Below are 12,094 nucleotides of genomic sequence, written 5' to 3' on the forward strand. Positions count from 1 at the left end.
AGAAGTGCCAACAGTAAAGCTGTGGCAGGGTTATCAGTATGTTATGAATTTAGGGCAACTGGAACAGATATTCGCAGGTACAGGCTGATACAAAAGACAGGTTGCTATAGCTCCATCGACATGCCTGGAGCTGCTCTACTGCTACAGTTAGTGATGGGAAAAGTGGTTTAAGCTATTCTCAGTCCCCAGCCTGATCCAAGCGCTCATTCCTCCACCTTCTCTTTTGTTGGCATAAGAGTTTCCATGACTGCCTGAGTCAGAGGTACCAGTCTGGCAGAAAAAAAATAACCATTTTCCCCTCTGGGGTTTTTCTACAGCTGGACCTGTCCTTGATCCAGTTCTGTGCAACAAGAGTAGTGCCACCATGATGGAGAGGGCAACACAGGCTGTCAGGCCACCACTGCCTGCTTTAACCAGTCCAAAATATCAGCTGGGATGAGAGGTCATAGATGGATCCTTTCCCTTCTCTTTCCTGTGGGCTGTTAAGGGAAACATATGCTGATCGTGGTTTTACTAACCACTGTCAGATGTTTGAAATTATTTAGTTTAACTTTTGGTCCAGGACCACTCAGTCTAGTGGCTGTGACCACTGGAGTGCTGAGCTGAAGCAAATCCCTTGAAATCTGCGCTCTGGTGTGAAGATGAGCACCAGGCTTCATGACACTGGTTTTGAACCTGAAGGTAGTGAGGTACAGGCAAAGATCAGAGCATGAGATTCAAAGGCAGGAGCTGCTGAGTGTTCATCCTGGATCTACTGCTGAATCTTTTTGTCCTGGGGCAAATTATTTAGCTTTCCTTTGCCCCACTCACTTTCCATCCCCTTTCCAAAACCTTTGTCACATGAGGGTTGGAGAGAAGCTTGCAAAACACCTGCTGAAGTGTTTTGAAGATGGAAAGCGGTATGCACAAATGATAAGTTGTACAGGCAATATAAACAAACCTGGGTCTACGTCTCCCAGTCTAAATGAGGAAGGACAAGGGGTTAACTGGTGGATGGCATCCACCTCCTAATTACAAGGCTTGTCTCTGGAACCCTTCAGTGCAAAGCATCCTCTTGGCTGAAAAACAGCTGACACGGTCACCCCTGAGCAAAGGTAAGGGAGGAAAAACTGGTCACACAACTGAACCACAGTGGCTGGAAATTTTCTTTGGGAAGACAGGGGTAAGCAGCGGGTGCTGGCAGTGGGTTGGAGATCGTTTCCTGGACCACCTCCAGACCTACTGGTTCTGCTCTATCTCCTCTTGCTTCTTGGCTGGTGAGTTTTTTCAAGTAATTGCCATGTGGTCTTGAGGGTCTCATAAGATTTAGGAAAGTCCTTCCTGTAGCTGCCATTGGTCTCAATGTATCCTCTCTGACACCTGATTTTGGGGAGGAACCTCTGACATTTTTGTACTCTGTTGGTCCCACACCAGTTTGTTGATGCAAGAAAGTGGCACAGCCCCAAAGTGTAAGAAGGAAGCAGTAAATTGTAGGTATGCTTTGCTTTCTGAACCTTCACAGTGTTTCTGGGTCACACTTCTAACTTATCTTCACAACAGCGAGTGTTAAAACCTGATGGTGCATGTGTATGTGCCAGGAGAGGTGACATATCCATGTAATCAGCAACAAGAAACACGTCAGAGGCCACGAGGGCTGACAGATCTTCTGAGATCAGTCCCAGCCAGGTGCCTTGGTCCTCTTCCACAATGCCTGTGGCTCTCTCCTCACTGCTGCTTCTTGCATCTCACACACGCTTATGACCTTGCCCTAAATCTAGGTTATTCTTGCAGGCATAGCACCCCCTGAAGACTACCTGGGATAGGTTTGCAAGTCTGGCCCCTTGTTTTGGCCAAGTACAGCAGCTGTTTTCTGCATGGGCAGGGAAGTGCAGGTTTAGCAGGCCGGAACTAAGGAAAGTGGTTGCAATTTGCATCTCTGCCTTGGATGCTTTGTAGCTTAGTCAAAAATCATCCAGGACCAGCTGTGTGAAGACATAGAGGTACCTAAAAATGCAGGTTGATGTCTGCATGCTGTTTACTTTGCTTTTAAGCTGGCTGTGAGAATTTCATTCTCCATTTGGGAAACAGGAAAAAGTATCTTTTCTCCATCCTTTTGTTAGTCTGCTCCATCCTGAAAGCTTTCTGGGGTAGCAGATGTCCCCATATGTGTGCAAGTGCATGTTGCAGGCCCTGGTCTCAGCTGGAGACTTGTACTGAATCACACAAAACCAGCTCTGGAGCTGAGCAGCCCAAGATGCTCTTTAAGCCTTGCAGAGCTACATGTAGTGGAGGGTATTTTTTCCCAGCTGAGTGGTTGATTCTCACAGTGCTATTAGGAGAGGGGGATATCTGCACTGCCTGGGTGTTCCTCCATCGCTCGCCAGGGCCGGGCAGCACCCACTCACAACTGGTACTTCGCCCTGGAAACACCTCAGGGGTGCCAAGTCTATATGCTGCCTAGTTTCTCTCCTATTCTGCAGGTAACAGTCTGGGTTATTATTGCCCCACTCATCCCGCTTGCCAGACAGATGTTAGAGACGGTGATGGATATATCTGCTCTTGGATTAAAAAGCTGTTTAAAATGCATCCCCATCCAGGTGTGGCCCTCTGCCCTGTTAGCTTTCAAGTGCTTTCTTGAAGAAACCCTCTTTTTTAACTCAGTCCTACCTTTTCCTGCAGTCTTCTCCTGCTGTTTTCTGCCTGGCAAAGCCCCAGCAGCAGCCCCCGAGCAACATGGCACGTGCAGAGGAAATGACTCTGGCCGACTGGGGTGCTTTTGTAGGGAGCCCAGGTGCTGTACACAGTACAGTGGGGAGGAGAACACGCCTCCGGATGGAAGTTAGAGATCTCCTCCTCCTCCCTTTTTTCTCCTGGATCCAGCAATTCAGCAGTTGTGTCAGCATAACTCAGCAGCGTGGGGACAGGGAGGAGCTGGAGCCTCCGTTGCATCAAGCAAAAGCCTCACTTTGCCCTCAGATGCTGTGTGAACCAACTCAGGCACATCACAAGAAGAGCCAGAGGCCACGAATGCATTGCAAAGAGCAAATTTTATTTTAGTTACCTCTCTACTGGGGGATCTCCGAAGTAGCACCTAAGCTCCTGGGCAGAGGCAACACAAGCAGAGACACAGGTGCTGCATAATTCAGCCCTGGTAGAAGATCACTGAGCGTGCTGCATTCACCTGTATTTCAAGGCTTCAGGCAGGCGCAGCGTCCCGCTCTTTCTCACAACAAAGCAGGAATCTCAGGCATAATGATAAGGTGCCTAGAGTTTCTCACAGGCCTATGTTATCTAACGCAGAGGTTCTACTCATCAAGCACACAAGGTCGGTAAAACAGTGTGATGTATGTGCCTTTTCTACACCACAGGGGCAAGTCACTTGAGTGTATTTACATGTAACCTCCTCACCATTCTTGCACAATTCTCATATAGATGCCTTTTGAAGGCACCTATTTATGTGTCCTGGTTATGGAGGGAGAAGAGGAGCTGCATGGAGGGACACTATAGGACAATTCCTTCAGGGGGAGGTGGATGCTTTCTCCACTGCATTGGACATATCTATACCAGCTTGCCCTGCCGCGGTGTCTCTGCATGGGCAAGATCTCCCTTGGCGTGGATTTTCCTGCCTTTCCGCAAGGAATCAGAGAGCTAACCAGCCCTGGGCTGCTTTTCTAGAACTTTTCATACTGCCAGAGACCATAGCAGCATGAGCTGTGGTGAAGGTCTCATTCCTTCCCTGGGTTTGCCCTGCATTGGTGACAGCAAGGATGTGCTGGTCCCTGCAGTCAAACTACAGGCTGGTAGGCTTCCCTTTTGCCTAGGTAGATTCAAAAGCCTAAAAGCAGCAATACCTCAAAAATACCTCTTCCTTTGGCAGGAGATCTGGGTGAGAAATTCTGGCTCAGAGTTGACGTTGCTTTGGGACAGGGATGCTACGACGGCAATGTTAGTGGGAGATGTCTATGCCTGTGTTACTTGTGGTGGTGTAGGGGAAATCGTTAACCTGGAAAAGGAACATATAAATTATATGCATTCGATAGATAGATAAAGCATTACTTCTACCAGCACTGTAAATTAAGACATTTCTCCCCACCTCCACCCAGATTTTACCAGCCTAAACTGTGCAATATTTTTTCCCTATTAAAACTTTAAGAAACTATATTTTCAAGGAACCAGTGACTTCTTTTTTCTTAAAATCTCCATTTTCCCCTGAAGTCAGCTCAGAACACCTGTCTCTTGGAAAACCAGGACCCTTTAAGATTCTCAGGCTGCTTTGAATCACTAACTGCTTCTGAATAGGCAGGCAAAAAGTTTTATCACTTCAAACGCCCATAGCAATGCAAATCTATACAGCTGAGAAGCCTCTTTCCATGCATGGGAGTGATGGGTATAGATAAGGACTAAAAGTGGAAAGAAACTCAGCCCAGGGGGTCCTCTTTGTTCCTCCCTGCCCTCAGTGAGGTTGCTAGGGCTACATTTGTTCCCCTGCATCTTTTTTGGATGGGATCCCGTGCCCCTTGAATGCAAAGGCAAGAGGTACAGTGGCTGGAGAGAGCTGGATGAGGTCCTAGGTACATACATATTTCATTGCCCGTGCCAGGCTCTGTATTGTCTTCTCTCTCTGGTTTCACAAGTGTGGTGTTTTCAAAAACTCCCCCTTGTTGAGGGTGATGTGCTCCAGGCTTCATCCAGTCTAAAGTTTCTGGTTGTTTTCCACTTTCTCTGAATGCCAGCCAGGCATATTTCCCGTCCCCGGTGGGAAAAGCAGGGATGTTTCGTGGGAAAAACAGGACCCACCGGAGAGTCGTTTGGAGGCACCAACATCTTCCATGACATGTCCTTTTTGGGGCTGTTGCCTGTTTTGGGGCTATGCTGGTTCACACAATGTGCATGAGATGAGCAGCTCTTTGCAGAGTCTCCTTGGTGCTGGGTTGCCCCGACTTCTTTGCCTGAAGGCAAATCTTGACTAATAAGAGGTGGAAAATCTCAGTGAGCAAGGACAGCCTAAACCCTCCTTTTTGCTTAGATTGCCTGTTATTAAAGCCGCCTGCCATGTGCTGAGTATGGCTGCACACAAAAATTGCCAAGATCTCAGCATTATGGAAGCGAAAGCCAATTTACTGACTTTCCAATAGAAAGGAAGATACATGCTGAATGTGCATCTGTTGGATGATATTTCTATTTCAGGCATGCTGCCAACATACAAATGGAAAAGCATGATTTTTTTGCATGACTTATCTAGTTACTAGAAAACCTTGGGTTAAGAATACAGCAATACTTTGTAGGCATTGGGTATTATCTATTCTTAGCCTAGTAGGTAATAAAATCTATTTTCTCTCTGACTTTCCAAGTGAATTCCAGTTGACTGAGATACAACACCTAACCTACTCAAGTACTCTGGACATGGAGAGCAAATAAAGTATCCTGACGAATAGTATCTTTGTGTAAAATTAATAGCTAATAAAAAATTAGTCCATTGAGGATAATAACAACTTATCTTTAAAGTTAAAAGAAAAACCGCAAAATTTAGTCAAATAGAAAAAAAAATCTCTGCTCCTCTTTATTTAGGTATCATTCTTTCTGTGTTTCAGATGCTTATAGGACCCACTTAGGACTCAAAATAACCAAGGATAACTGCTGTTATCCTTCAGGTCTTTAAGTCTTTAGCGATGAGTGTAACTGTCTTGCTGAACTGGGGTCTTCATGCATAACCCTGGTCTTCCTAGCTGGGATATCCAAGTCAGTACTCCAAACAGTTCATGCTTGGGACCCTTCTTGTTTCTGCCTAAGGTCCCCATTGTGTATTGCCACAGCACAGAGCTGGTGCAGGACTGTGCTGTGCTCTGATGTCTGGCACCATCAACCACAGCAGAGCCAGGGCCTGGGAGAGGACCTCTGCTTTGGGTGGTGGGAGAGGATTGTGGGGCTGGCTGTGTGTAACATGGGGGTTTCTGAGAGCACAGGCTGGCAGGTGGCTTCTGAAGCACAGTGTTGGAAAAGCAGTTTGCGACCAACAGGAATGGCATGGGTAGGGAGCAGAAAAAGGTGTCCCAAAGAGTGGAAGCCATGCTCGTCCCCAGTCCCAGCTGCCCTCCCAGTGCAAAACTGGGAGCCCAGGCAGGGAAGGAGGTGGAAAGGCTGCAGCAAAAACTGGAAAAACCTGTTCATGCAAGCTCAGGATTCACGTTACTCACACTGCACTGGTTTAGAACAGGTCATGTTTGCTTTTGTTTCAAGGCAGAGACAGCTGAACTGCCTAAAGACTGTTTTCAGCCCAGCTTAGAGAAGGTCTGAGCTCCTGTGTGCCTGTTTTCTGTGTCACTGCCCCTGTGCTCTCCTAACCCATTGCCAGTGCAAGGTCTTACCAGGGGTTTAAGCCTTTCTAAGCAGAGGCTGGGCTAGGGGCATGCACACAGGCATGTTCCCCAGCCCATCTGAGAGGCGGAATCCACGAGCAGTGGGATCTCATCCAGGTGCTCACACTTCCTGACCAGCAATAGGCTTTGAAGAAGCTCACCCAGTGAGTTTGCTAGTTGAAGGTGGATGGGAGTCAGCTTCTGGGGATGCCTCCCATTGCAAAGGAAGTGTGTTTGACCTCCCCTCAATGCCATAGCGGGTGAGAAGCTCACGGCAGTGGTGCGAGTTGAAGCTGCTCCACTGCAGGTCTCATCCATGCTAGGACTGGGGGTGGCTGTACCACCCTTCTCCTTCCCACCAGAAGCTGAGGCAGATGGGTCAGGCCCATATGATCTATCAGTTTATTACAGTCAACTAGGTGTGAGTGGCTGAAACCATGCTTTTGTTGGGAAGGAGGAAAAATGAAGCTAACAGAGTTACAAATCAGATTGTCTGAGGCTAATGGCTGTATCTGCTTATTAGGCACCAATAACAATCATTTACCTTTGAATGGCAATAATTCATCATAACATTTCGCACCTATCTCATGAATCCTCACTGCTTATCTCACCCCTCTTGTTTGGGTATCTGAAAGCACTTCATAAACATTAATTAATTATTCCTCCACACCCCTGTAAGCAAAGTAAATATTATCCTCATTTTGCAGCTAGGGAAGCTGAGCTCACCTGAGGAGATAATAACTGAGCAGGGATGCAGGAGCCCAGAAAGGAGGCCTCTACCCCATATTCTACCACAAGCACCTTTCTTCAGAGGGGTCTGCAGTGTGAGTGTTGGGGACATAATCCGGGGTAATTCAGACCCTCAACCATGCACATTTCTATGGTTATCACCGTGTTCAGGTGGCAGGAAAAGTGTAAAAAGGGTGAGGGCTGCTCGTGCCTTGGAGATGTCTGCAACAATGGTGGCCATCACTATCTCACCATATTTAAGCCTCCACCACGGGGGACCAGGCATCTGCCAGTATGAAGCACCTGTCATTATTTGCAGCAGGTCTCTCCCTTTTTTAATGACTGGATTGATGACCCTAATCTGTTGGTGTGAATGTGGTTAATCCCACAGCTCTAGGGACTGTCAGTTCAGAAACTTTTCCTCTCCTCCCTCTTCACACCTCACTTTGCATCCTAATCTAATGCTCTAGCACCAGAATGATCTGGTGGGTCTTGTGCAAAGCAGAAGGTACCAACCCCGGTCCTGGCTTGGAAATCGGGCTGCTATGAGAAACAGGATGCAACAGTGAAGAATCAGGCCATCCATGTCCATCCTCTTAGCTCCAGAATGTGAGACACATAGTGGCATCCTGAAACAAGATACTTGGAGTTAAACCTGTGCTCAAGTGTTTTGATGGATCTTGGTCTTTGAGGAAGAGGGAGTCTGGCACCATGATTGTAGTATATGACAAAGATGTAAATTAAGGGGAGGATGTCCTATAAAAATAATGAGCAGTGGCAGCAGAGAGGAGGATGAGACACCCAAAGTCCATGCAAGGCCAGTGGAAGCCTATTGGAAGGTTTATTGTTTGTTTGTTTTCAAAACTAACAGTTGACTTTTGGAAGCCAAAGGGATGCCAGCATCAGAGTGGGAGTAGGGTCGTGTTCTGTAGACAAGTCATGGTGGATTAAATGTAAATGACTCTGCAGCTTGATGTACAGATGGGATCAATGCTAACAACCCCAGCTCCTGGTGCGGGATGGATTAGTGATGGGTACGGGTGCGTTTGCACACAAGAAAGGAGTCAATGGCAAGGCAGGGAGGTTTCCAGCATTACCCTGCCTGTAGCACCATAAGAAAGAGACGTCTTTGGGCTCGAAGAAGAGAAGTCAAGCCTAGATAAACACCAGCTTGGTCCCCCATCAGACAATCACTGAGGCATAAAGAAAAACTCTAACAGCTTCAATCCTGGTTTTGAACCACTTAGTAAAAGGGAGGGTCAGGAGGTCAAAACTTTCAATGCCCCTGGGAAGGAGAGGACTTTGAAAAAGGCTTTGAAAAACCTGAACTAAATTAGCATGACCACATTCTAAATGCTTGGGAAACCCGGATAGCTCAGGTCACAGGCTCCCCCAGCAGCAGAGTGGTGAAGAGCTGTTGCATTCCCATACTCAATAGCCACAATTAATGGCTCTATTTCCTAGGTGAAAGGCAGATCTTGAAAATCCTACCCAGCACCTGGATGGGAAATAAAAGCTTGCAGGATCCTTTCTCTTCTCTGATGCCCTTTCCCCTTTCTATTTCTCCCATGCATTTTTGCTCTTCACTTCCATCCACCATTGTTTTGGCTGTTTCTTCCTCCCCTGTTCCTGGTGTTGCATGGCTCAACTTGCTGTTGAATTGGGGAAAGATGGTAAAGCTGTAATGACCCAGCCATACTTTCCCCTGGGGATGCAGGCCCTCCAACGTAATTACATCCCTTTTTTTCTACTTTTTATTTCAAAAGGTGTGAGTGAGAGACCTGCTCTGTATTTTAAGTTATTCACTTCCATTTTGAAGGTAGATTTTTCTGGTTTTGACCTTTTGCAAGAGCTGTTCTAACAAAGAACAGGCAACGCAAGTTTCTGGAGGGTGTAGGGACCTGGGATATCTGGCTTTGACCCCATTGGGGATTTTTACAATGTTGCCCTTCCACTTGGCCCATTCCTCTGCACCATGAGTTTCCTGGACATCATTTTTCAGGACGCCCTTTGCAGGTCATCTCCATTCACAGCTCCCACCACCATAGGTGTAGAAAGCAGATGGGCACACGTAGACATTGCAGCTACCATTAATGTTTTTGGAAAAGTGCTGTGTGCCTACGAGGTGCAATCAAAATACATAAGAAGGCCAATGTAGCCAAAAAGTTTACTGTCTAGGACTGCAGTCCCACAGGATGCTGTTGAGCATCCCCGTTCTTATTGCAGCCATAGGACACAAGTGCTCAGCAACTTTTGCAGGCTTGCTGCAGAAGCAGAATAAATACTTCATTGAACAAAGAAGGAGGACAGGAAATATATCACGTTTTGGAGGCCAGAAGGCCTGCCCTTGAAGGAGAATGACAGGGCACCAGACCAAGGCGTCTCCTTCCTGCAAGCCCTAACCCAAGCAGGGCTGTGGGTGGGAATGGCAGGGTACTGTCAGCTGCAGTGGCTCTGCAGTACTGAGCCCTGATTTGGCTTTCCTGTGATGCTGCAGCATCCTTTCTTTCTCATGTCTCTTGTTGTCGTAGAAACAGAGGATAAAACTCTTCCAGACAAGTCCTTTTGTTACACTCCAGGCAGCATCTTCTGTTTCTTAGCAAAATGGTGTATAGTTGCACAATAAAACCCTTGCCAGAAAAACAATGATGTGTTCAAAACCTTCTAAAGAAACCTGGAAAAACTTCACACCATCCAAACTTTCCCAAAGTCCTAAGAGTGCTGAAAGGGTCGATTGACACTTCCCAACCCTGCTGCAAGTATATGCTGAGCAACAGAAGGCAGTACTCCTGTGTATACGTATAAAAATCTGTATTTTTAATTGATATTTATATCTCTGGAATTATATATCTTATTTGTATGTATTATATATATATACACACAATAGGTCCTCACTTCTGTCTTTGAATTACAGCTCTTGAGGTCAGGGGGTCTGCTGGAAGAGAAAGTCAATATGCCATATGGTACTGATCCCTTTTCTCTCTTGGTGCCGAGGCTTCCCTGGAAATGCCAGAATTTTGGGGGGGATTGTCTTTATTTGAGAGGGAAGCTTGTCTTCTGGGGAAATATGCCCTTCTGTGTGCTGAGCCAGGAAAGGGATGTTCTGAATAATTTCTCTGTGGCACATGAAACATCACATCTGCGTCAGGAAAGGATAGAGACTGACAAATTTCCTGAGGTTTGCAGGGTCTGGAAGCACATTCCCAAGGTCTCAAGGACTTCACGGCAAAGGGAGAAAGAAAGGAAACACCATGGGGACCATGCAGCCCTTGGCCCCCAGGAGGAAGGGGACTGGGCCTCCTGCCTCTGGCAGTGTCTGGTGGGAGATGGTAAAATAACAGATGACCCGCAGGCCAACAAGAAGGTTTGATAGCCATGATGCTGACCGCATCCAGCTCCTGTGGAGACCAGTGGATGTGGGGCAACTCCGAAAATCTGGCTTTGGGAGTAAATCTAGAGGTGAGCTGAGATGCTGCAAGGGTTGGAAGAGGTGGGCCATGAGTAGCCAGTCTGGAAGGGGTCACCAGTAGGAATCTGTCCTCTGGACACTCTCACCCATCCCAGTTGATGGAAGGCATGAGGAACTCTTTGTAGGGTGGAGGATCACGCAGATGTGCAGGTACAGATTTAGAAGTTTATTTCCATTCTTTTTACAAGCTGCTAAGGATAGAAAGATTTAACACTCAAAATCTTTTTATTGAAAGAAAAGACAACTGTCCTCACTAGTGACAAATGAACCTCTGCTGGGTTCGTGTGTGATTAGAATCCCAGAAGAGTATCCAAGCTGGTAAATAAGATACATATCTCCTGAGAACAGCTTTTGTTGTTTTCTTGTACAGATCTTTGTTCTTCCTGTACTGTAAGGTCTTCAAGGCATTGCCCATGTTACAGAGTGCCAGATGTAATGTCTGATTTTAGGAGATCACAATTATGAGGAATATGTGAGAACAACAGAAAACTTCTTTTGAAAAACCCAATTAAAGCTGCTGAGTGATAGCTGCATACTCGTGTGTTGCATCACCTCCTAATCCTAGCAGCCCAGATGCGGAGAAGCGAGTAGTTAAGAATGTTGTAAACCTGACGAAGTCCACATGAGATGGAGATTTTTCTGACTATAAGTAAAAATGAACGCACATTTCATGATGGAGCAGCAGCACTGAGATCCATTTTACAGCAGCCACCTCAGTCTGATGGGTGGGTGGGTTACCCTTTCTCATGAGCCGCAGGACATTTCACAAAAGTTTCTGGATAAAGAAAAATAAAGTTAACTGTCCCCCTGCCCTACTGCAGGAGATGCTTGGCACTGGGGTTGCACCAGCGTGGGCATGGCTGGAGCACCCTCGCCGGTGAAGACTGCCGGGATGGGGCACTGAGGCTGGTGCCACCACAGCCATCCTCCTTGCTCGGCATGCCACGGAGGAAGGGTGTCAGCATGCACAGTGCGGGGAGCTCTCAGATGGGGTTTTTGGGAGGTACGATGGGAAAAGCAGGTGAGGGGAGGAGATGAGGAGTTTCCAAAGCCTCCAGTGCGGCAGCAGGCACCTGCTCCTTCCCAAACCGGCTAAACCTGTCTCCCTCCCGTTGCCTCTCTGTGGTTTTAAGGAGTTCGAAACCCCCAGCCAGCTGGGGGGTGTGGGGCCTGTGCCGACCTTCGAGGCCAAGCCAAGCTCTTCCTTTCCAAAAAGGGGTTGTTTCCTTCATCTGACCTGGGGACCTGTGGATGGGGCAGAGGCTTTTAGGTAAGGCTGAGTGCTTCTAGCTGGGAATGAGCCCATGCACATGGCCCCTGCAGTGCTGGTAGCTGGGGATAGAGAAGGACAGTACAGTTTTGCTTGTTTTATTTTTAAAAAGGGAGAATTTAAGACTTCGTTAAAAAAACATGATAATGATTTAAGACTTAAAAAAAAAAAAAAGATAATTTAAGAACTTTTTTAAAAATTAAAGGAGAACTTAAGACTTCGGGGGAACAAACAAGATTTTAAGAGTTCTTAAAAAAATAAGGAGAATTTAAGGCTTTTTTTTGCAAGGAG

Source organism: Caloenas nicobarica, chromosome 5, assembly GCF_036013445.1.
Source record: "Caloenas nicobarica isolate bCalNic1 chromosome 5, bCalNic1.hap1, whole genome shotgun sequence".
Lineage (NCBI taxonomy): Eukaryota > Metazoa > Chordata > Aves > Columbiformes > Columbidae > Caloenas > Caloenas nicobarica.